Source organism: Pinus tabuliformis, chromosome J (genome assembly GCF_031772625.1).
Source record: "Pinus tabuliformis cultivar Carrire ecotype Pingquan chromosome J, CPIR1, whole genome shotgun sequence".
NCBI lineage: Eukaryota > Viridiplantae > Streptophyta > Pinopsida > Pinales > Pinaceae > Pinus > Pinus tabuliformis.
In genome coordinates this window covers 1,536,777,233-1,536,800,578 of record NC_142295.1, presented here as the reverse complement: position 1 = coordinate 1,536,800,578, position 23,346 = coordinate 1,536,777,233, and positions in this window count along the sequence as shown.

The following is a 23,346-nucleotide window of genomic DNA, read 5'->3' as shown; positions in this document are numbered from 1 at the left end:
GGAGATCAAAAAATTGCTCCCTCTATGGTATCCATGTTATGGGATCCTTGCCATCAAACTTCCTCATATCAATCTTTTGAACATGGTGGTTCTTCGATCCAATGTTAGAGTCTATGAAATCATTATTAAATTTTTTTTTTCTCATCATGAGTTTCCTTTACTACTCTTTCACCATTAGTAAGCATTTATTGTAGAAATTTTGTCAAATATGTCTTCAAATCTCTGATCATATCTTCCACACCTTTCTTTAAATCATCCATCTTATATTCTGCACCATCCATATTAGCTTCCACACCATCCATATTAGCTTCCAGCCATCCATATTAGCTTCTACATATTTCTTTAAACCATCCATCTTAACTTCTATTACTTTTTGTGCGAGTGAAATTTGTTGCACTTGGTCTCGTAATTTTGATATATCATCTTGCACTTGTTCCTCTTCTTCATGAGTCATGCTAGATCTTTCGAGTTTCTTACTTGGTGTTTCCATTTTCTTTCTTCAGGGCATCAATTACTGATAATAATGCTTCACTATGCCCTTTGAATTCCTTCAAACTAAATTTTCAAACCAAACTTATGCAAAAATTTAAAAAAACTACACACCTTTTTTCACTTTGTAGGGCCTCGATATTGAATCTGCTATATTTCTGTAATTTTGGATCTCCAAGGTCTGAAATTTCTTCTTGCAGTAACCCTCTAAGTACTCTTTCTAACCTCACAACTCTGATCAAGGTTAGATTCTCTAATGAAGAGTTATGCCAAATCTACCACGATGACCTGATTATAGACTAGTTTAGTAGAGAGATCTTGTACTAAGTGCCATGTGTCCCTATTTCAACCTTTGAATCTAAAACTAAAACACAGAAATATATAGGTCATCCTCTTTCTATAACGTCTTACAAAAAATCATGTTTATGCTCAGAAGGAAAGTTATGACTCTTTTCCCAGGGTCACCTATTTGGGATGTAATTCAGGATATTCCAAAAACCCTGAATGTCTTGGAATGTATCTCTGAGAATATAGCGAACAAGGATTTGAAGTTCCAGCCCAAGTGTCAACAAGATTTCTACTCAAATGGGTTTTAGTTTCAAAATCTAAACCTTTGTATAAAACAAATTATAGAGACAATTCCACGATGACCTGCTTGAGAAGGAATTCTAGAGCTTGCAAAAACCCTAACTTCCTCAGATCATATCTCTGAAAATATAGTATAACAAGATCGAAAATTTAGACCCAATGTTTAGTCATATTTCAGTTCAAATGGTTGTTTTTTCTAGCTTTTGAAATGTCACATAAAAAAAATTACAACGAAACTTCTATGATGACCTATTCGGAGCAGTGAAACCCTAGAATCCAAAGCTCTAATACCAAATGTTATGAGACCAGCTCACAAAAAGATAGAAAAGATAGATAAACACCTTCAAAATAAGCCTCTTCGAGGGGGAAACCCCCTTTACATTACACACATGAATAATTCTTGGATGATACAAATGACAAAACCTCCTTTCTATATATAGGAGTCTAAGGGGTCACAATATAACCAAAGCCAACCTAACAATAATAATATAAGGGCACAAAAATAACAATAGTGGGCTTCTATGGGGCACAATAATAAGAATATGGGGACAATAGGGGCAAAATAATAACAATAAGGGATACAATGAAAATAGTAATGCGGGAATCACTAGTATTATAGGGACCTAACAAAAGGTGAGATGTTATATCATGTGGCCTAATGTGCATTAATTGCAAGATTTGGAGTAGTTTTGGGCTAATTTAAGTGAAGGAACTCGAAGTAGATAAGAAAGAGGGATTTTAGGATATTTTGTCTCCCTCCTTAACTCCTTAATCACTCGAAGATTACTCCACTAGATCTCATCAGCTTGGTTACAGGCATCCAAACCAACAGAGTTCATTGGCAACCAAGCCAGTGATAGTTGAAGACAAGTCAATCTTGAGTTTGGGAGCCAAGCCTCCCTAATTTTTAGGAGGTTGTTGGTAGCTTATGTTGTATAAATAAGAAGGCCTAGGGCTTCATTAGGATTCAACTTTTTATTGCAGCAAAGAGGCAATTTCGAGCTAAGATATTGTCATTGTTATTCTTATGTTATTTTTGACATTTTGATGATAATGAAAAGTTTTTCCTTGATCCAACACTGAGTTGACTAATAGGGATGAAGATTTTTAGTTAGGGCCAAACCCTAGAAGTAGAAGGTTCCTCTTTCAATACATGTATTCTTATATTATAATCATAGATTATTGACTAAAGTTATCTCTGGTTTGTTTAATTTACAAGTCTTTGAATGATTGGTTAGTTTTTCTTCCATTAGTTGGAGAAGTATATCAGTGTTACACTAGTGAAAGAAAATATTTCAGAAAAGCTTGTGACAATGACCTCTTCCTAATCTCTGGCATGGGATCAATGTTTGAGGGCCCCACTCTCACAACCCCAAAAACATATTTATCTTTTGGTAATTACATAGCTTAGGATTCCTTGTTGAGTAGATCATTGTTTATTATTTCTTAGAAGCACCTGCAATTGTCATTTTTTTTTCTGTTAGGTCCCTATGATGCTAATGTAACCACTTATTGTTATTAGTACAACCCCCTTATTATATTTTTGTGCCCATGTAGTCCCCATATTGTTATTAGTGTATCCCATAGAAACACGCTAATGTTATTATTGTGCCCTTACATTATTATTGTTAAGTCGGCTCTGATTATATTATGACCCCTTAGACTCCTATATATAGAAAGGATGCCTTGTCATTTGTATCATCCAAGAATTGTTCATTTGTGTAATGTAAAGCAGTTTTCTCCCTCGAAGAGACTGAATTCTAAGGTGTTGATCTATCTTTTCTATCTTTTGTGAGATGCTTTCATAACATTTGGTATCAGAGCTTTGGATTCTAGGGTTTCGATGCTCCAAAACAGGTTAGTGTGGAATTTTCGCTATATCTTCTTTTCTATGATGTTTCAGAACCTACACAAAAATCCCATTTTAGACGAAATCGTGCTGAATTGCACATCCAAATTTCAGATATTGTCTCACTATATTTTCGGATATATGATCAGCATAATTTAGGATTTTTGCAAGCTCCATAATTTCATCTAAAACAGGTCATCGTGGAATTTTTGCTATAACTGTTTTTCTACGAAGTTTTAGGAGCTAAAGAAAAAATCCATTGGAGATGAAATCGTTTTGAATGTTGGGTCTGAATTTTAGATATTCTCGCTATATTTTCGGATATATGATCTAAGGAATTTAGGGTTTTTGCAGACTCCCGAATTACATCCTAAACAGGTGACCTTGGGAAAATCATCATAACTTTCTCTCTGAGCATCAGATTGAAATTTCGTCAGAAGTTATAGAAAGAGGATAGAATGTATTTTGTTTGGGTATAATTTTTAGAACCTAAGGTTTAAACAGTTACACGTGGAACATCGTACGATTTCACTCTACTGAACTAGTATATAATTAGGTCATCGTGGGAGATTGAGAATAAATCTTTCTTTGGGAATCCAATTGCAATTAGACTTGCAGGGTTAGAAATAGGACTCAGAGGGATATTACAAGCTGAAATTTTAGAACTTAAACATCTGAAATTACAGAGTTAGTCATTTCATGATAGAGCTCCTAAAATCAAGAAAAAGCGAGATGAGGAAGTTTGATGGCAAGGATCCGGTAAATTGGATACCATAGATGGAGAAATATTTTGATCTACATGGTGTACCACTGTTACAAAAGGTACGTATTGCATCTAAGTATTTAGAACCGAATCAATTTTTATGGTATAAAGGGATTTTTTCTTGTAAACCACTTGTTACATGGTCAATTTTCATGGAGGAAATGATAGAACATTATGAGGATACAAGGAGAAACACCTTCTTTAGCCAATTGATAGATCTCAAAGAAAAGGGTTCAATGGCAGATCACATTGAGGACTTAAAAAATTTAATATAAGGGTAAATGATATTCCGGAGAAGCAAAGGATTGATCTCTTCATATGGACTTTAAAGGATAACATTCAACATTATGTTCATCTTTGGGAACTTGATTCATTGGAGAAGGCATTCAGGTTGACAAGAAAAATTGAAAGCAAAATTATGTAAACAAGGAAGCCCACCACTCACAACTATAAATATGGAAGCATTTTTTCTCCTAGCCTTCCAGAACCTACAAGGTTTACACCACAACAATTTGAAGAAGAAAGAGAAAGAGGGCTTTGTTACATTTGTGATTGCAAATACACTAATGGTCATAAGTGTGCTGAGAAGAAATTATTTTACATAGATTATGAAGAGGAGGAAGAAAAGGGTTAAGAAACATCAAAAGAAGAGGAGATACACTAGGAACCAACCCCAGAGAAAGAATAAATGAATCTGACCATATCTTGTAAAGAATTGGCAAGAATTACCACTCCTCAAACTCGCAAGATAGAAGGACATATCAAGAAGAAAAAAGGTTCAAGAAGTGAAATATCACATCGAGAAAGAAGAAATGAATCTGACCATATCTTGTAATGCATTGGCTGGAATTACCACTCCTAAAACTATCAATATATAAGGACATATTAAGAAGAAAAATGTTCAAGAAATGAAATATCACATTGAGCATCAAGAAATGAATCCAACCATATATTGTAATGCATTGGAAACAATTATGACTTCTCAAACTCTCAAGATAGAAGGACATATCAAGAAGAAAAATATTCAAGCAGTGAAAGATCACATCCAACGTGAACAACAAGTTCTCCAACTTTTAAAGGATAACGCCACTTTGGTGCAATATCAAATGAAACAACAAACAGATCAACATCGCAGTGAAAGAAGTTTTGATGTGGGTGATTGGGTATTTTTATGACTAAATCTCAAGAAAACTATTTATGAGAAGGAAATGTTGGCAATACTACATGCACTTAAGAAATGACGACCTTACCTAATGAGAAGACACTTCAAGGTAAAAATGGATCATGATAGTCTTAAATAATTTTTAGAACAAAGATTATCTTTAGAAGAATAGAAAAAATGGGTCACAAATATGTTGCGTTATGACTTTGAAATCATCTAGAAAAAAAGGGAAGCAAAATGTTGTTGCAGATGCACTCTCAAGAAAGAATGAGGATGTGGAAGCATTTTTTTGTACTATTTTTGTTATCCAACCAGATTCGATAAACGGAGCAAGGGATGAATGGAAGAAGGACAAAGAAGTGTGGCCACTCATTCAAAAGTTGCAGAAGATCCCAGTTCAAACGATATTGCCAGAACTTGACGAGGAAGGAAAAATCATATTGGAGCCTGGAGCAGTCATAGAAACAGGAACCTGATAGCTACAAAATCAATCAATTTCAGAGTATCTCATCAAGTGGAAGAACTTATCCACTAAAGATTCCACATGGGAGGACAATAATTTTATACAGAAGCATTGAGAACTACTCAAGCGTTGAGGACAACACTTTTTGAAGGAGAGGGGCATGTTAGGTCCCTATACTACTAATATAACCCCTTATTATTATTAGTAAAACCCCCTTATTATATTGTTGTGCCCATCTAGTCCCCATATTGTTATTCGTGTGCCCCATAGAAGCCCACTAATGTTATTATTGTGCCCTTAAATTATTATTGTTATGTCAGCTCTGATTATATTATGACCCCTTAGACTCCTATATATAGAAAGGATGTCTTTTCATTTGTATCATCTAAGAATTGTTCATTTGTGTAATGTAAATGAGGTTCCGCCCTCGAAGAGGCTTATTTCTAAGGCATTGATCTATCATTTCTATCTTTTTATGAGTTGGTTTCATAAAAATTTCTTGAGTTTGTTGTAGATTAGAAAGCATTCCATTCCATAAATTTAATTCATTAACCGTTAATAGATCAATTTCTCAAATTCAACTCATATTTTTTAGATTTACATAAAGTTGTGCATGAATGAAGAAAAGAATATGTGTTGGTGCAGGAGTTGTTGATATGTAGGGAGGAAATCATTTCACCAGCCTCATCACACTTCTCCTTCAAATGGCACCTCTTCTGGCCGCAACAACGTATATATATATATATATATATATATATATATATATATATATATATTTCTTTTCACCTCCTCACTGGATTCACGCCTGACTTTCTCGACGACATATGTGATGGGAACATAGAGGGAATATCCACATCCTCTATCTTCCTCCTCTGGAACTCAACTTCTTCTTCACTGTGATGAATTTGCTAGAGTACCTCCTATTATATTGGTTTCTTCCCTTCTACATGGAATTCTTTCCCTTATCCTCCTCATTCTTTGACCATACTTCCTTTTGCATCTTATTCCATGGCAATGTTCTCAATTATATTATAGAGACCTCAGCTACTCTCTTCTCCTTCATATTTTGTGGTTGTTATTTCGGTTGTACTTGTAGCTGCATAGGCACCTTTCTTGGAGACCTTTATTGTGTCAGGGACATAGGCACATTTTCTCTTGCATTCTTTCCTACTTGTGACTCCATGATACCTGTTAGCCCCTTCGTCTTAAATATTCTGACCAACTCTTCCCAACTCCTCTCAAATATGCAATAGCTCTTCTTTACTTAGGCACAATTTATGACCTCTCCAGGAAACAAGTGTAAAATGTGGTGTGGGAAGTAGTTTTTATAACAATTTTGAATTTCCAGACTCCTAATTGGCTCTAGATTTGGTTCATTAATGTAGGCATGGGCTAGATACATCCATCTGTGCTTCATAATTTTTTTCTCCTGTGCCTTTCAATGGTAATTTATTTTTTAATGGTGCCCTTTTTCCTTCCAATGGTCATATTTCCAGCTAACTTTGTCAAATTTCTTCTTTGGTACAGTCATCTCTCCTTCGTCACATCTCCCTTAGAATTCACCACACTTCTGACTATCGCACAACATTCTTCCATCGGCGAAGCCCCTTCTGGAAGTGTAGTTTATAGTCCCATGCCCACATTCAACTGCAGGTGGCACTAAGACTTTCTCCCCTTCATTTTTCAATGCAACGGTCCAGGGACATAATCATCCCTATATATATTTAGTATACTACCATTCACTCTCCCAGGAATCATCTGTCCATTCAACTTCACAAGCTGAAAAAACATGCCATATGTAATGTTCTTGTCAATATATGGCCCCAACAAATGTGTCTTGAATTTCCTCGGGATCTTCGTGAATTTACTGTCATATAATAATAGAAGATCCCCCTCTCAAAACATATTCTTTTTGATGTGCATGTCATGACAATATTTCTCCCTTTCTTTCTGCACCTGCTGATGGAATCCTTCTATGAATTTATCTTCTTCTCAACCTAGTATCTGTGACATTCGTTCCTTCATCATGTCTATGTTTGATATATCTGTGACAATTGCCATTCTCAGTCTTGGCATGTTGAGAAATTGAAGGAAGAAATTCTAGTTTAATTTTTCCTTGAATTAAACTGAGAATTAAATTCAAATTCTATTCTCATAGCAACTTAGAATAGTTAAATTAGGTTTATTAAACTTACTTAACTTAGGAAATTCGAGTTGGAAGTATTTTGGTGTTGGAAATAATACTGAGAGGGGGGGTGAATCAGTATTATCTAGCAATTTAATAAATCTTCCTTATTTGATCTTTGAATTATTTTAGCATGTCAGTACCATAAAATAATGAGCATGAAAAACAGATAGTCACACCAAAGAACATAAGATGTAAGGTGGAAACCCAATGTGGGTGAAAACCACCTGCTGCAATATGTCTCTATCTTCTTTCAATTTAGAAACTTCTTTTACAATGATTTTGTACTGGTGCAGTCCTTTACCAGTACGCAGGCTGCAACCTGCAGAGAGCTACAACTCTCTCTCTCTCTCTCGTCTTCCAGTCTACTCCTGGAAGGGAGCTACAACCCCCTACTTCTTTTCATAAAGCATCAGATGATCAACAAGTACATAACAGATATAGATCACTACAGATATCAGATCAGCAACAACAGAACTAACCCAGAACACCTTATCAATAGAGAAATTCAATCAACAGAACATCTTAAAACAGAGACGCAGTTTTTCTTTCTGTGGCCTGCGACCAGACGCCGTTAACCTTCTGCTACTCTACGTCCACACGTAGATATCCTTCTGCTCCGCTGCGTGCCCACGCACTGTTCCTTTGACTGCTCTGCGTTCTGTTGCTTCAGGGACGCACCCAAAGATACTATCGCGCCGCGTCTTTCGCTACAGAGACGCACCTGAAAACACTATCGCGCCGCGTCCTTCTGCTTCAGAGACGCACCTGAACCTTGATCAACCTGCGTCGCCACGCAGGTCTCTCTCTACTGTGCTGCGTCTCGGCGCACTTGCCCTTTACAGTACCTGCGTCCCGGCGCACTTTCCCTTCACTGAACCTGCAACCCTTTAGATATAAATGATATGAAGGCTTCAGGACAAACCCAAACAGTCAGATCTACAGATCTGATCATGCGCCATAGAGATCACAGTCCATTAGAAGATTCGCCCTCTTAGATCTGGACTAGATCTCACCAAATAAGATATTCAACCCAAGACAATTGCTCAATCCAAATGAACTCCTTTGCTTTATATAGGCAAGCTCCTCCCCAAAACATGGAACAATACCACGAGTCGACACCATAGAAACATAAAACTGTCGGCTAGATACCACACAAGAAACCCCCACGTGCTTTTCTCTTGAAATGTGTGCACTGGGTAGACGCACCCCCTGAACGGCTGGCCGACGTCCCTGGACGCGGTTTCTGCATGGTATACCTGCGGGGACGCACTTTCTGAACCGATTGCCTGCGTCCTTCTTAATTTTTCAACAAACTGAGAGCCTTACCACTGGAGTTGCCATCAAGTACAACATCTGTAACATACAGTCATACCAGAAAACATAATGCCAACAATCTCCCCCTTTGGACTTGATGGCAACCTCAACCTTACAAGCTTCAGCTTCATTCTCCCCCTTTGACATCAAGGGAAAAGGGTATGCTCCCCCTTAGCTCATGCTCCTCCAGATCTGCAACAAATAACCAGAAATCCATCATGAAAGAGATAGAGACATATTGCAGCTATTTCCAAGATCTCCTTCTCCATAATGCCAACAATGCATTATGTGCTCCCCCTGAGCCTTGTACCACCAATAAGAAGATGTTCAACAATAAGATGATGCATCAACAACCCCCAGCTTTTTCCTGAGGTATTCAAATGTGTCCCTGGGCAATGGTTTGGTGAGAATATCAGCAACTTGTTCCTTGGAAGGAACATACTACAACTTGACTTTCTGTTCAAGCACTTGTTCCCGGAGAAAATGGTACTTGATTGGTATGTGCTTGGTTTTTGAATGCATAACAGGGTTCTTTGAGATGCTGATTGCACTTGTATTATCACATAAGATGGGGATTGGTGGAGTAGAAGTGATTTGAAAATCCTGCAAAGTCTGCATCATCCAAAGGAGTTGGGTGCAACAAGATGCAGCAGCAACATATTCTGCTTCAGCTGTAGATAAGGCAATGGAACTCTGTTTCTTGCTGAACCAAGATACCAGTCTGGAACCCATAAAGAACTCACCACCACTTGTGCTTTTCCTGTCATCCACGCTTCCGGCCCAATCTGCATCTGTATAAGCATGAAGAGTAAGATCTGTATCTCTAGGATACCATAAGCCATAATTTTGAGTCCCTTGAAGATATTTGAAAATTCTCTTTACTGCCTGAAGATGAGTCTCCTTCAGATTTGCCTGAAATCTTCCAACTATTCCAACTGCATGCATGATGTCCGGTCGGGTACCTATCAAATATAGTAAACTTCCAATCATAGATCTGTAGGTTGGTTGATGTACTGCTGCAGATTCATCATTTGCACTGAGACTACATCCTGTGACCATGGGTGTACATACTGGTTTTGCATCTTCCATGCCATATTTCTTCAAAATCTGCTTGAGATACTTGGTTTGAGATAAAAAGATTCCTCCTTCCTTTTGTTGGATTTGCAAACCAAGGAAATATGTCAGTTCTCCTAGCAAGGACATTTCAAATTCTTTCTGCATGACCGAGGCAAAGCTTTGACTCACAACTTCTTCATTGCTACCAAAGATAATGTCATCTACATACACAACAAGTATTAGCAATTTGTCATTTTCAACTTTTATATACAGATTGCTATCTGCTGAACCCATTGAGAAACCTTGTTGATGAAGATATTTGTCCAACCGATAGTACCAAGCCCTTGGAGCTTGTTTGAGACCATAGAGAGCCTTTTTCAATCGGCATACAAGATTTGGATCATTTCCAAGAATGAACCCATCTGGCTGTTCAATGTACACTTCTTCTTCCAAGTCTCCATTCAGAAAGGCTGATTTCACGTCCATTTGAAATACTTTGAAGTTTTGAAAACTTGAGAGAGCAAGGAACATTCGGATGGCCTCAAGTCTTGCAACAGGATCAAAAGTTTCTTCAAAGTCTATTCCTTCTTGCTGCGCATACCCTTTACAAACAAGTCTGGCTTTGTTTCTAATTACTTCTCCATTTTCATTCAATTTATTTTTTAAGACCCATTTTGTTCCGATAACATTCTTATCCTTTGGTCTAGGAACCAGCTCTCAAGTGTTGTTCTTTTCGATTTGCTCAAGTTCTTCATCCATTGCTTTCACCCAACATTCATCTTTGCATGCTTCTTTCACATTTTGTGGTTCAGTAGAGGAGAGTAATGCCAAATAGCTTGAGGCTTCTGCAACTGTTCTTCTTGTTTGTACACCTGCTTCTTTCTGCCCCACAATCTGAGATTCTGGATGATTCTTCTGAACATATCTGGATGGAGTTTTCTCTTCTATTCTTGTCTGCTCCTCTGGTTCTTCTTGACGTTCTCCTTGGGGTTCTTCTTCTTCAATATTCTGTCTTTGAGGGTAGCCTTCATCTTCTTCTATATCTTCATGATGTACTGGCCTAGGAATATATCCCTTCTCATCAACCACTACATCAATGTTGTCAACAATTCTGCCAAGTCTTTTATTGTAGCATTTGTATGCTTTGCTATGTGGAGAATAGCCAAGAAGAATGCCTTCATCTGCTCTAGGTTCAAGTTTTCCAAGCTGCTCATCAGTATTCTTGATATAGCATTTGCTCCCAAAGATTTTGAAGTGCTTTACCGAAGGAGTCCTGCCACTCCAAAGCTCATGAGGAGTTTGAGTGCTGTTCACCCGGACATTTGTTTTGTTGAGAATAACAACCGCAACATGTGCAGCTTCACCCCAGAAAGTTGCGGGAGTTCCTGATTCATCAAGCATAGCACGAGCCATTTGTTGGATTGTTCTGTTCATTCTTTCAACAACTCCATTTTGCTGAGGAGTTCTAGCTGTAGAGAATTCTCTCCTTATCCCATGTTCATCACAGAAATTGAAAAATTCATTTGAAGTAAATTCCCCACCTCTGTCGGATCTGAGGCACTTAATTTTGTGACCTGATTCATTTTCAACCAAGGCTTTGAAGGATTTGAATTTTTCGAATGCTTCATCTTTGTGCTTCATAAGTCCTAACCAGACAAACCTGGAGAAATCGTTAATAAATAATATCAAGTATTCCTCTCCTCTAGGTGTTCTTTTCCTGAATGGACCACATGTATCTGTATGTACTAGCTCAAGAGGCATGCTAGCTGATCCTTCTTTCTCTGGAAAGTTAGTCCTGGTTTGTTTTCCAAACTGACATGATCTGCATATGGTGTTGTCAGGAATTTTGATATCTGGAAGATCGCGAACTGCCTGATATTTGCATGCTTTCCTTATTTGTGAGAAGCTTAGATGTCCCAACCTTCGATGCCATAACCAGTGCTCTTCATCCTTGCTTAGATAGCATTGTTGTTGTCCTTCTTCAAATATGTACATATTATTTGGAGTTCTTTTGCCTTTGAGTACTGTTTTACCTGTATCAAGATCACGAACAAGACATCCATTCGATCTGAAAATAACCTCGGTTCTTTGATCACACATCTGGCTGACACTTAGAAGATTATGCTTCAATCCATCAACATACAAAACATTTCCAGCTTTGACCTTTCCTTTTAATTGAGCAATGCCTTTTCCTTTTATAGTTGCAGGAGTATCGTTTCCAAAAGAGACTTTCTTTCCTTTTTCTAGAACAGAATAAGATTCAAGTTTTTCTTTATCACCTGTCATATGCTTCGAACATCCACTATCAATGTACCATAGATTTTCCTGTCCCTCTGCATAAAATGCTATTCCACATCTTTCTGTTTGAGGTTCCTTTATTCTCCATGTTTTGGTGCTTGAGGCTTGCTCCTTTTTCTGCTGAAACCAGCTCCTGCATTCAGATTCTTCATGACCAAAGTTATTGCAAATAGAACATTCGACTTCATTTTCAAGAACCGAAAAGTTGTTATAGGTCCTTTTTGTCATCCCTGTCATACTTCTTTGTTTTTGAGCTTCCCTAGTCATGATTGTTTTATATGCAACACATTGAGCTGCTTTGTGACCAAAATTATGGCAAGAAAAGCATTGTCCATTGAAGAAGCTTCTGCGGTTATTGAATCTACCTGCCAACTGATTGTAATTTCTATTTTCATCTATTCTTGAACCAAACTGAGAAGATTTTACCTGTGGCTAGTTGTAGCTTTTGTTCACCCTTAAGATGGATTGCCCCTGATAGTTTCTGTTTGTATTTTGTCCCTGCTTTACCTGATTATCTTCATTGTTCTTCTGCTCATTTCTTCTTGCCGCATCAAGATAACTTTTTGAGGTGGATGCTTGAGAGGTTTCTCCATTGTAACCCAAACCTGTCTTGTTTAGAGGAGACCGCTGCACATTGATAATCTCATCCAAAGTTTCAGATCCTTTGACAAACTTAAGATTAATAGCTTTTGTTTTCTCAATTTCTTTTCTGAGACCAACAATTTCACCTTCTAGTTTTTCAAGATGTTTTTCTTTTTCATCAATTTGAAATTGTAGAATATCAATGATCACATTCTTTTCTTCTATACATCTCTTGAGTCTAGTAATTTCATCATAGAGGTTATTCACATATACAGCATCCTCATAATCATCATCTTCAAATGCCATTAACAACTTATATTTATTACCTTGTTCATCTTCATCACTGTTTGATAAACCATCACTATCTTCATGGGTGTAGTAGCTTTTCTTATTTGCACTTTGTTTCTTGTTCCATCTAGCAGGTTCCTTTCCTTTATCCTTATAAGGACATTTTGCAGCATAATGACCTACTCTTCCACAAGCAAAGAATTTGAAAGGTAGCTTACCTCTGAACCTTCCAGAACCCCTTTGAAGATTTCTGACAAAATTTGATTCTTCTTCCTCTTCTTCTGGAACATGGCTTGCCTCATAGTAATCTTCTTTGCCTGATGCCTTAAAAGCAGCTTCCCTTCTGTCTGATGGACCTCCCTTTCTCATTTCATAAGCAGTTAGAATTCCATGTAGCTGAGACATAGTGAGAACACAGAGATTTTCCTTTTCTTCTATTGCAGATACTTTAGATTCAAACTTGGGGGATAATGATCTTAGAATCTTTTGAACTACTATAGCCTCTTTTATTTCTTCACCCAAATTTTTCATACAATTAATAATCTCATCTACCCGAAGAAAATAATTAGCCACACTTTCATCATTATACATCTTGAGAGTCTCATATTGAATCCCGAGAGTTTGAAGTTTAGCTTGTTTTACCTGTTCATCTCCTTCATAGCTCGTGACCATTTTGTCCCATATCTCTTTTGCTGATTTGAAGTGCATTACCTTCATGAATTCTGTTTGGGATATACTTCCTAATAGAGTACTGACTGCTTTTGCATTTGTTTCATACTTCTTTTTCTCAGCTGGATCTGTAGGAGTAGCTGAAGGAAAAGCATAGCCTGTTTCTACAATGTCCCAAACTTCTGTACCAAGAGATTGAAGATATGCAGTAACTCTTACCTTCCAATAATTGAAGTTTGTCCCATCAAAAATCGGTGGCCTGATTGATGCTTCTCTCTCGTAGTTGCTCATGATGAACGATCTACCTTCAAGCGATCAAGCTTCTCTGAAGGACCTGCTCCGATACCAATTGTTGGAAATAATACTGAGAGGAGGGGTGAATCAGTATTATCTAGCAATTTAATAAATCTTCCTTATTTGATCTTTGAATTATTTTAGCATGTCAGTACCATAAAATAATGAGCATGAAAAACAGATAGTCACACCAAAGAACACAAGATGTAAGGTGGAAACCCAATGTGGGTGAAAACCACCTGCTGCAATATGTCTCTATCTTCTTTCAATTTAGAAACTTCTTTTACAATGATTTTGTACTGGTGCAGTCCTTTACCAGTACGCAGGCTGCAACCTGCAGAGAGCTACAACTCTCTCTCTCTCTCGTTTTCCAGTCTACTCCTGGAAGGGAGCTACAACCCCCTACTTCTTTTCATAAAGCATCAGATGATCAACAAGTACATAACAGATATAGATCACTACAGATATCAGATCAGCAACAACAGAACTAACCCAGAACACCTTATCAATAGAGAAATTCAATCAACAGAACATCTTAAAACAGAGACGCAGTTTTTCTTTCTGTGGCCTGCGACCAGACGCCGTTAACCTTCAGCTACTCTGCGTCCACACGCAGATATCCTTCTGCTCCGCTGCATGCCCACGCACTGTTCCTTTGACTGCTCTGCGTTCTGTTGCTTTAGGGATGCACCCAAAGATACTATCGCGCCGCGTCTTTCGCTACAGAGACGCACCTGAAGACACTATCGCACCGCGTCCTTCTGCTTCAGAGACGCACCTGAACCTTGATCACCCTGCGTCGCCACGCAGGTCTCTCTCTACTGTGCTGCGTCTCGGCGTACTTTCCCTTTACAGTACCTGCGTCCCGGTGCACTTTCCCTTCACTAAACCTGTGACCCTTTAGATATAAATGATATGAAGGCTTCAGGACAAACCCAAACAGTCAGATCTACAGATCTGATCATGCGCCATAAAGATCACAGTCCATTAGAAGATTCGCCCTCTTAGATCTGGACTAGATCTCACCAAATAAGATATTCAACCCAAGACAATTGCTCAATCCAAATGAACTCCTTTGCTTTATATAGACAAGCTCCTCCCCAAAACATGGAACAATACCATGAGCCGACACCATAGAAACATAAAACCGTCGGCTAGATACCACACAAGAAACCCCCACGTGCTTTTCTCTGCCTTGAAATGTGTGCACTGGGTAGACGCACCCCCTGAACGGCTGGTCGGCGTCCCTGGACGCGGGTTCTGCATGGTATACCTGCGGGGACGCACTTTCTGAACCGATTGCCTGCGTCCTTCTTAATTTTTCAACACACTGAGAGCCTTACCACTGGAGTTGCCATCAAGTACAACATCTGTAACATACAGTCATACCAGAAAACATAATGCCATGGGATTATCTTGCCTCCCTCAAGTATTCTGTAATAGGAGTCAAGATTAGGCTGGGGGTCAGGTTCTTGTAGCTCTTGTGCTTCCTCTTTCACCTCTAGCTATCCTCCTATTCTTTTCTCAAGTTTTTGAGTCTCCTGTAGTTTGAACAGTGTCTCCTGTAGGACTATTTTAGCCTCCTGTAGATCTAGTTTGGGGTCCTGTAGAATTGCCTTCCCCTTCCATGTAGAGGGCCTTGTAGGCCTCCTTTCATAGGTTATGGGTGCCGTGGAAGGAGATTCTTTCACCTTGGCAGATGGTGAATCTTCAATGTTAATGGGAGTCTTTCCTTCTATGAATTTATCTTCTTCTCAACCTAGTATCTGTGACATTCGTTCCTTCATCATGTCTATGTTTGATATATCTGTGACAATTGCCATTCTCAGTCTTGGCATGTTGAGAAATTGAAGGAAGAAATTCTAGTTTAATTTTTCCTTGAATTAAACTGAGAATTAAATTCAAATTCTATTCTCATAGCAACTTAGAATAGTTAAATTAGGTTTATTAAACTTACTTAACTTAGGAAATTCGAGTTGGAAGTATTTTGGAAGTCATGTATATGTTCTCCCTACTTTGTAGGAGTCCAGTGTGAGTTAATTGTGATTTGTAAAATAGAAGACTCAGTTTCATGAGTTAGTTCAGTTAAATTACTTCTCAAACTGACTGAGAGAACTAATAGTGAGTTAAGAGTCAGTGGTGATAATAATGAACTCCACCAGTGCTACTCTAATTAACCAAATATTTACTCATCAGAAACTCATGAATGTCGATTCTAAGAAAGACCCAATTGAGAATAGAGTGTAGGGACAATGTACTATTTGTTTTAGATTTTTCTGAGTTGCACTAATAGTGCATGCATTCAGGAACTGATCCTTGAGGGATTGCATTATTTTTAAAGCCTTTATTTCCCTTTAAATACATGTTATCCTCCATAGGAATTACACATTGGAATAGATACTTGGAGAGCCTATGAATTGGCTAAGCTTTGGCCTTGAGATTGCTTATGAGTTGGAGATTGAATTTGTTGAGTGTTGAGATTGTTCTAGAGAGAACAAGCATTGTAATTTCATCTTGATTTTCTGGATTAATACAAAACAGATAGTGCGGTTTTGAGCTGTGGATTTCCCTCGATATTTGTTGTGTTTGTTGGCATTATGAGATAAGTGTTGTCCTTGATGGCAAACCTCACTGATGACAAATCATAGTACAGAAGGTCAGCAGCAAGGAATTGATGATCAGACAGAAGGTCAGCAGCAAGGAATTGATGATCAGACTATAAGAAGAAGAGAAAGTTCATACACGCAGGTTCGTTAAGTCCAAGTCGCGTGTACACGCTAGTTGGATTCAGAAAAAGCGCGTGTATGTGGAAAAGTACCTTTGGTCCATGGCGGTTATTCCTTGGAAGTTGTGCCTATGGTTTTGGACCTTGGCGTCTCGGCGGACGTGTTGATCCCTAGTTTTGAAGTTGATGGTATTGTGTTACTATGGTTTTGGCTCTTGGTATTGAACAAGGCCTAAGGCTATATAAGGGGAAGGAAATCATTAGGCAAGTGTATCTGAATTGTCTTGAATATCTGATGAAGCATTAGATCCAGTATGCAGGGTTATGGGTTGATGATGCATTGCTTGATCTGAGCTAAGGAGAGATCTCATCGGTCGATGGAGAGCAAGATCTAAGGAGAGATCGGGATCAAATGGTTTGAAATGAACTATCTTTATGATACTTATTCTAGATCTACATACTGACGCATGTATTGTTCTATAAGTATTATGAGTATGATTGATGTCTGGTACAGCTGCAAGTTATGAGAAATTATTTTTAGATCTGTACGCGGGTTGTCTTTGGCGAAAGCGCGTATACACGCGGGTTTTATTCATCGAAGTAGCGTATACATTGTAAATCTTAATATTTGAAGTTGCAGATGGATCTGATGGTTATTACAGAGTTCTGTGTCTGCTCTGTGTTCTGGTGACTGTTGTTAACAGGGTTTCAGTGATTCAGAGTTTGATGATTGTTATGAGCTTCAATGATAGTTATGGGTCCAGTATGAAAATTGGATGAAAAGTGGCCTTGCAGATTATGTGTTGTGCTTCAGTGTATCCAGTCTGAAAATTGATGAAACGTGGTACCTGGAGGTGAGAAGATTGTAGGCAAGCACCTACGTACTAGTATCTAAGCTAGTACAAAAGCTAAAGGAGATCTTTGGAGCATTGTAGCAGGTAGTAGCCTGGGTACTAGTAAATGGATCGGCTAGTACAAGAGAAAAGGGGGTTGTAGCTCCCGTACTGGTATAAGACTGCACCAGTACAAATATTGTAAAAGGATTTTCTTATTAAGAAGAAGATTGAGATGACTTGCAGCAGGTGGTTTTCACCCACATTGGGTTTCCACCTTATATCTTTGTGTTCATGTGTGTGGCTTTTGTGTGATGATCTGTTCTGTTATACTGCACCTGTTTACTGTTAATATGCTTAATAATGATCTGATGCATTTACTGAAGATTAAGCTAACTGAATTATAAGATCTCTGGATATACGCGAGTTTCATTAGACACAGTAGCGTGTACACGCGGGTTCACTTAAATGAAGTAGCGTATATGTTTCTGAGTATGAAATTGAAAAGTTTGATTGATCTGATAATACTGATTCACCCCCCCCTCTCAGTATTATTTCCAACAATTGGTATCAGAGCGGGTCCTTTGGTAGAAGCTTGATCGCTTGAAGGAGATCCGTGGAACAATGGGAAAGAAGCTTAAGAAGAAAACTCATAAGAAGAAGAAGACATCTCAGAAGATCTATGACAGTGGAAGAGTCGATTGGGGATTAGGTATAAGAAGTTCTTCAGATTCAGAATCAGATTCAGAATCATTATCAGGTATGAATGTGTTATCCTCTGATGTTCCTGCTATATTTCCTTGTGAAAGTGATGGAAGTGATAGTGAAACTACTGAACATGCCTTTATGGGTGAGCAAGAAAAGTGTCAAATAGAGGCAATGTTTAGAAGGTTTGCAGACAAAGTTAAAGATCAACAAGATCTATTGAACAAAAGGGAAGAAGAAGTTACCAAACTAAAGGCCCAACTAGAAGAAGGAAACAAGGTAAGAAAGCTTCTCAAGGACAAGGAAGACCAATGTCAAAAATTGCAGCATGAAGTGACATCATTAAGAAAAGAAGTCAATGAAAGAAGCACAACCATCAAGAAACTCAAAGATAGATCCAGCTACTATGAAAATCTTGAAGCTACAATCCCCTCACTAAAAGGAGATCTTGAAGAATCAAAGAAGCAGAATACAGATCTACTCCAAGCTATTGCAAAACAAGAAAACGAAGTCACCAGCTTAAAATCTCAACTGGAATGTGCCTTCCGAGTTCGTCAAATGCAGCAGGATCTGTATGAAGAACAAGAAAAAGAAATTCTCAAACTAAGGGAACAAATGGAAGAAGGAAGGAAAGCTGAAGAAGTTTTGAAAAGGAAATCTCTTGAAAAGGAAGAACAGCTTCAGGTTGAGGTAAATATCTTGAAAGGTAAACTAGAAGAAAAGGATAAGCTTTTACGATTTCAAGATAGCTCTAAAGTATTGGATGATATTCTTAGTAGTCAAAGGTCCCCTGCTATAAAGACTGGTCTTGGTTTCCATGAATCTGTTGAAGGTGAATCTAGTTCACAAGGTGAGGCAAGAAACTCTAAAGAGAAAACCAAAATGATCAACAAGGAGATGAAAGGTCAATCCCATCAACAAACAAGGAAAGAGACTCCTCAAAGAAAATCCTTTACTCCTCCTATGAATAATATTGAATGTTATGTATGTCATAATCTTGGACATGTTGCAGCTAGATGTAGAAGAAGAAGAGTTCAAGACTATTATGCGGACAGGTCATCTCAATCAAGGTACTTTAATGGATATTGCTTTGCTTGCAATATGTATGGTCACAAAGCTGCTGATTGCTACAGAAAGAACATGAAACATGTTAGATGTTATGCATGTAACAAGCTTGGACATATAGCAAAGGAATGCAGGAACAAAGGATGGACATCACACCGAAAGGAGAAAACCTCATCACACTTGAAGATATGGAGGAAGAAGGAAGTACAGTCAGCACAATGTACTGAGACACAGCACAGCACAGACATATCAGACTCAGGGGGAGCTGAAAGTGTAAACCTTCAGTGTCCTGAATCTCATACGCAAGTTCCTTAAAGGGAAGTCGCGTATATACGCGAGTTCGACACTGCAAAGTCGCGTATATGTCAGTCTGAGGAAAAGCAGTGGGGACAGGCTCAGAAAAGGGATCTGATATGATTCAGTCCATTATTTGCTCTATTGGTTAATAGCTACAGTCTGCTGAGGATGTGTGGAAATGTTTTGTTACTTGTATGATGTTTAGAAGTGTTTTTGATCCTAACCTGAGGATGATGATGTTTTGATGCTTATTGCTGATATATGCATGATCAGATCTAACAGATGGCACTAGTTGAGGGGGAGCATATGCCTTTAGTAATTCATTGTTGGCATTATGGTTTATAATCCTTGGTGATGATTCTTATATGGCTAAATGATATATCTTGCTATGATGTGGTTGTGAGTTGTCTATGATAAACTCTCATATGATTCTTGGGGTTACATAGTTGATGATCAGATCAGATTTATGGTTGATTCCTTGATGATGCATATATGGTGCTTACATGGTGATCTTCATAAGGACAAGGAGAAGTACAAAGCTTGAATACACATCTTCCTCATTTGATGATGAGTCACTCATATACTGCTGTTGTCATATGCATAAAAATCATACAGTTATGATGCAGGCACTCTTGTGGATAAGGATTGTTGCTGTTGACGATATCAAGAAGTTTTGTCAAATGAGCTTGAGCTCAAGATACATAATGCTGATACATGGATGACTACTCAAAGTTGCTTTATTGGAGACATGGTGATGAGTTCTTATCTATATGATGATAGGTTGATCCTTACATATGTTAATTGATGCAGATGTTCCCAAGTAATGATACTTGGATCATGTAGAGCTTGATGAAATGGCTATGGTGGTTTCACACATGATATAATGTGAATGACTCTGAATTCTGTTCAAAGGGATGAATTGATGCAGACATAGCTTGTTATAGGTTGATGACCTATTCTCTACAGGACATTTACAGGTTGCTGATATGGAAATTTGTGTACGCGTGTTGTTTAAAGGATATCCGCGTGCATACGCCGTTTTACAAGGGGATAGTCGCGTATATGGTGTACGCGTGTTGCGTAAGGGATATCCGCGTATATACGCTTGTTTATGTGTATACAGACGCGTATATGGAGTTTTGAAGAAAATCAGCAGGGACAGATGTTGGTTGCAGAAAGTCTGATATGGGTCTGACAGAGATCATCTGGCACAGGTTCAGGGGGAGCAGATAATCTTCCAATGATGCATTGTTGGCATTATCTTAAAGCTTTTGGTTCTAGTTCACATTTGTTGTTGGTTTCAAGTGGAACAAAGGCGAAATTGGTTGCTGATCTGAATGGTGATTATCAGATGCTGATAGTAACTTTCATAAATCTTGGTCTTTCGTCTCTATGTCATATATCTCTTTTGTGGTATCTCTTTCATGGTGTCAAGGTCATGTAACGGCCTATTTTGGTTTCCCCACTATGCCTGGGATGATTGATGCAATGTGTTTGGTTGTCAGATGTAAATTTTTGATGTATCCCCACTTGGTTGGGTGGATGAGTCATTTTCTTGTTTATCCTCACTTAGTTGAGAGATGGATGTATGTATGAGTCCTAAGTGATAGGAAGGTCTTTTATGATGTATAGAGTCATGTTCTTCTTGAAGAACATCTTTTGTAGACCTTGCTTACAGTCAGGGAGAGCATGATCAGCACACTTCAGCAAGAACAGAGATTCAGCATGTACTCAGAGGGAGCATGGACAGATTGGTACACCTTGGCATATACAAAGGGGGAGACTATTCAGAGATTTCAGCAGGTACTCAGGGGGAGTATGGACAGTGGAATGATTCAGCAAAGGAAGAGAATATCTTGGTCCACCCTTTGCCCTTGATGTCAAAGGGGGAGAGTGATTTGGTGTTGTTGCCATCAAGTCCAAAGGGGGAGATTGTTGGCATTATGATGCATGTGTTGTACTTGATGGCAACCCTCTCATAGAAGAATATCTCACTTATGTATAACTGGGTGAATCTTCAGAAGAGATATCAGATGTGACTGATGGAGGACAGCTCAAAGGAATCAGATGATGAATCTTCAGAAGAGATATCAGATGTGACTGATGGAGGACAACTCAAAGGAATCAGATGATAGTTCCAAGTGTGACAAGTTAGCTTTGCCATCAAGTCCAAAGGGGGAGATTGTTGGCATTATGAGATAAGTGTTGTCCTTGATGGCAAACCTCACTGATGACAAATCATAGTACAGAAGGTCAGCAGCAAGGAATTGATGATCAGACAGAAGGTCAGCAGCAAGGAATTGATGATCAGACTATAAGAAGAAGAGAAAGTTCATACACGCAGGTTCGTTAAGTCCAAGTCACGTGTACACGCCAGTTGGATTCAGAAAAAGCGCGTGTATGTGGAAAAGTACCTTTGGTCCATGGCGGTTATTCCTTGGAAGTTGTGCCTATGGTTTTGGACCTTGGCGTCTCGGCGGACGTGTTGATCCCTAGTTTTGAAGTTGATGGTATTGTGTTACTATGGTTTTGGATCTTGGTATTGAACAAGGCCTAAGGCTATATAAGGGGAAGGAAATCATTAGGCAAGTGTATCTGAATTGTCTTGAATATCTGATGAAGCATTAGATCCAGTATGCAGGGTTATGGGTTGATGATGCATTGCTTGATCTGAGCTAAGGAGAGATCTCATCGGTCGATGGAGAGCAAGATCTAAGGAGAGATCGGGATCAAATGGTTTGAAATGAACTATCTTTATGATACTTATTCTAGATCTACATACTGACGCATGTATTGTTCTATAAGTATTATGAGTATGATTGATGTCTGGTACAGCTGCAAGTTATGAGAAATTATTTTTAGATCTGTACGCGGGTTGTCTTTGGCGAAAGCCGTATACACGCGGGTTTTATTCATCGAAGTAGCGTATACATTGTAAATCTTAATATTTGAAGTTGCAGATGGATCTGATGGTTATTACAGAGTTCTGTGTCTGCTCTGTGTTCTGGTGACTGTTGTTAACAGGGTTTCAGTGATTCAGAGTTTGATGATTGTTATGAGCTTCAATGATAGTTATGGGTCCAGTATGAAAATTGGATGAAAAGTGGCCTTGCAGATTATGTGTTGTGCTTCAGTGTATCCAGTCTGAAAATTGATGAAACGTGGTACCTGGAGGTGAGAAGATTGTAGGCAAGCACCTACGTACTAGTATCTAAGCTAGTACAAAAGCTAAAGGAGATCTTTGGAGCATTGTCGCAGGTAGTAGCCTGGGTACTAGTAAATGGATCGGCTAGTACAAGAGAAAAGGGGGTTGTAGCTCCCGTACTGGTATAAGACTGCACCAGTACAAATATTGTAAAGGGATTTTCTTATTAAGAAGAAGATTGAGATGACTTGCAGCAGGTGGTTTTCACCCACATTGGGTTTCCACCTTATATCTTTGTGTTCATGTGTGTGGCTTTTGTGTGATGATCTGTTCTGTTATACTGCACCTGTTTACTGTTAATATGCTTAATAATGATCTGATGCATTTACTGAAGATTAAGCTAACTGAATTATAAGATCTCTGGATATACGCGAGTTTCATTAGACACAGTAGCGTGTACACGCGGGTTCACTTAAATGAAGTAGCGTATATGTTTCTGAGTATGAAATTGAAAAGTTTGATTGATCTGATAATACTGATTCACCCCCCCCTCTCAGTATTATTTCCAACAGT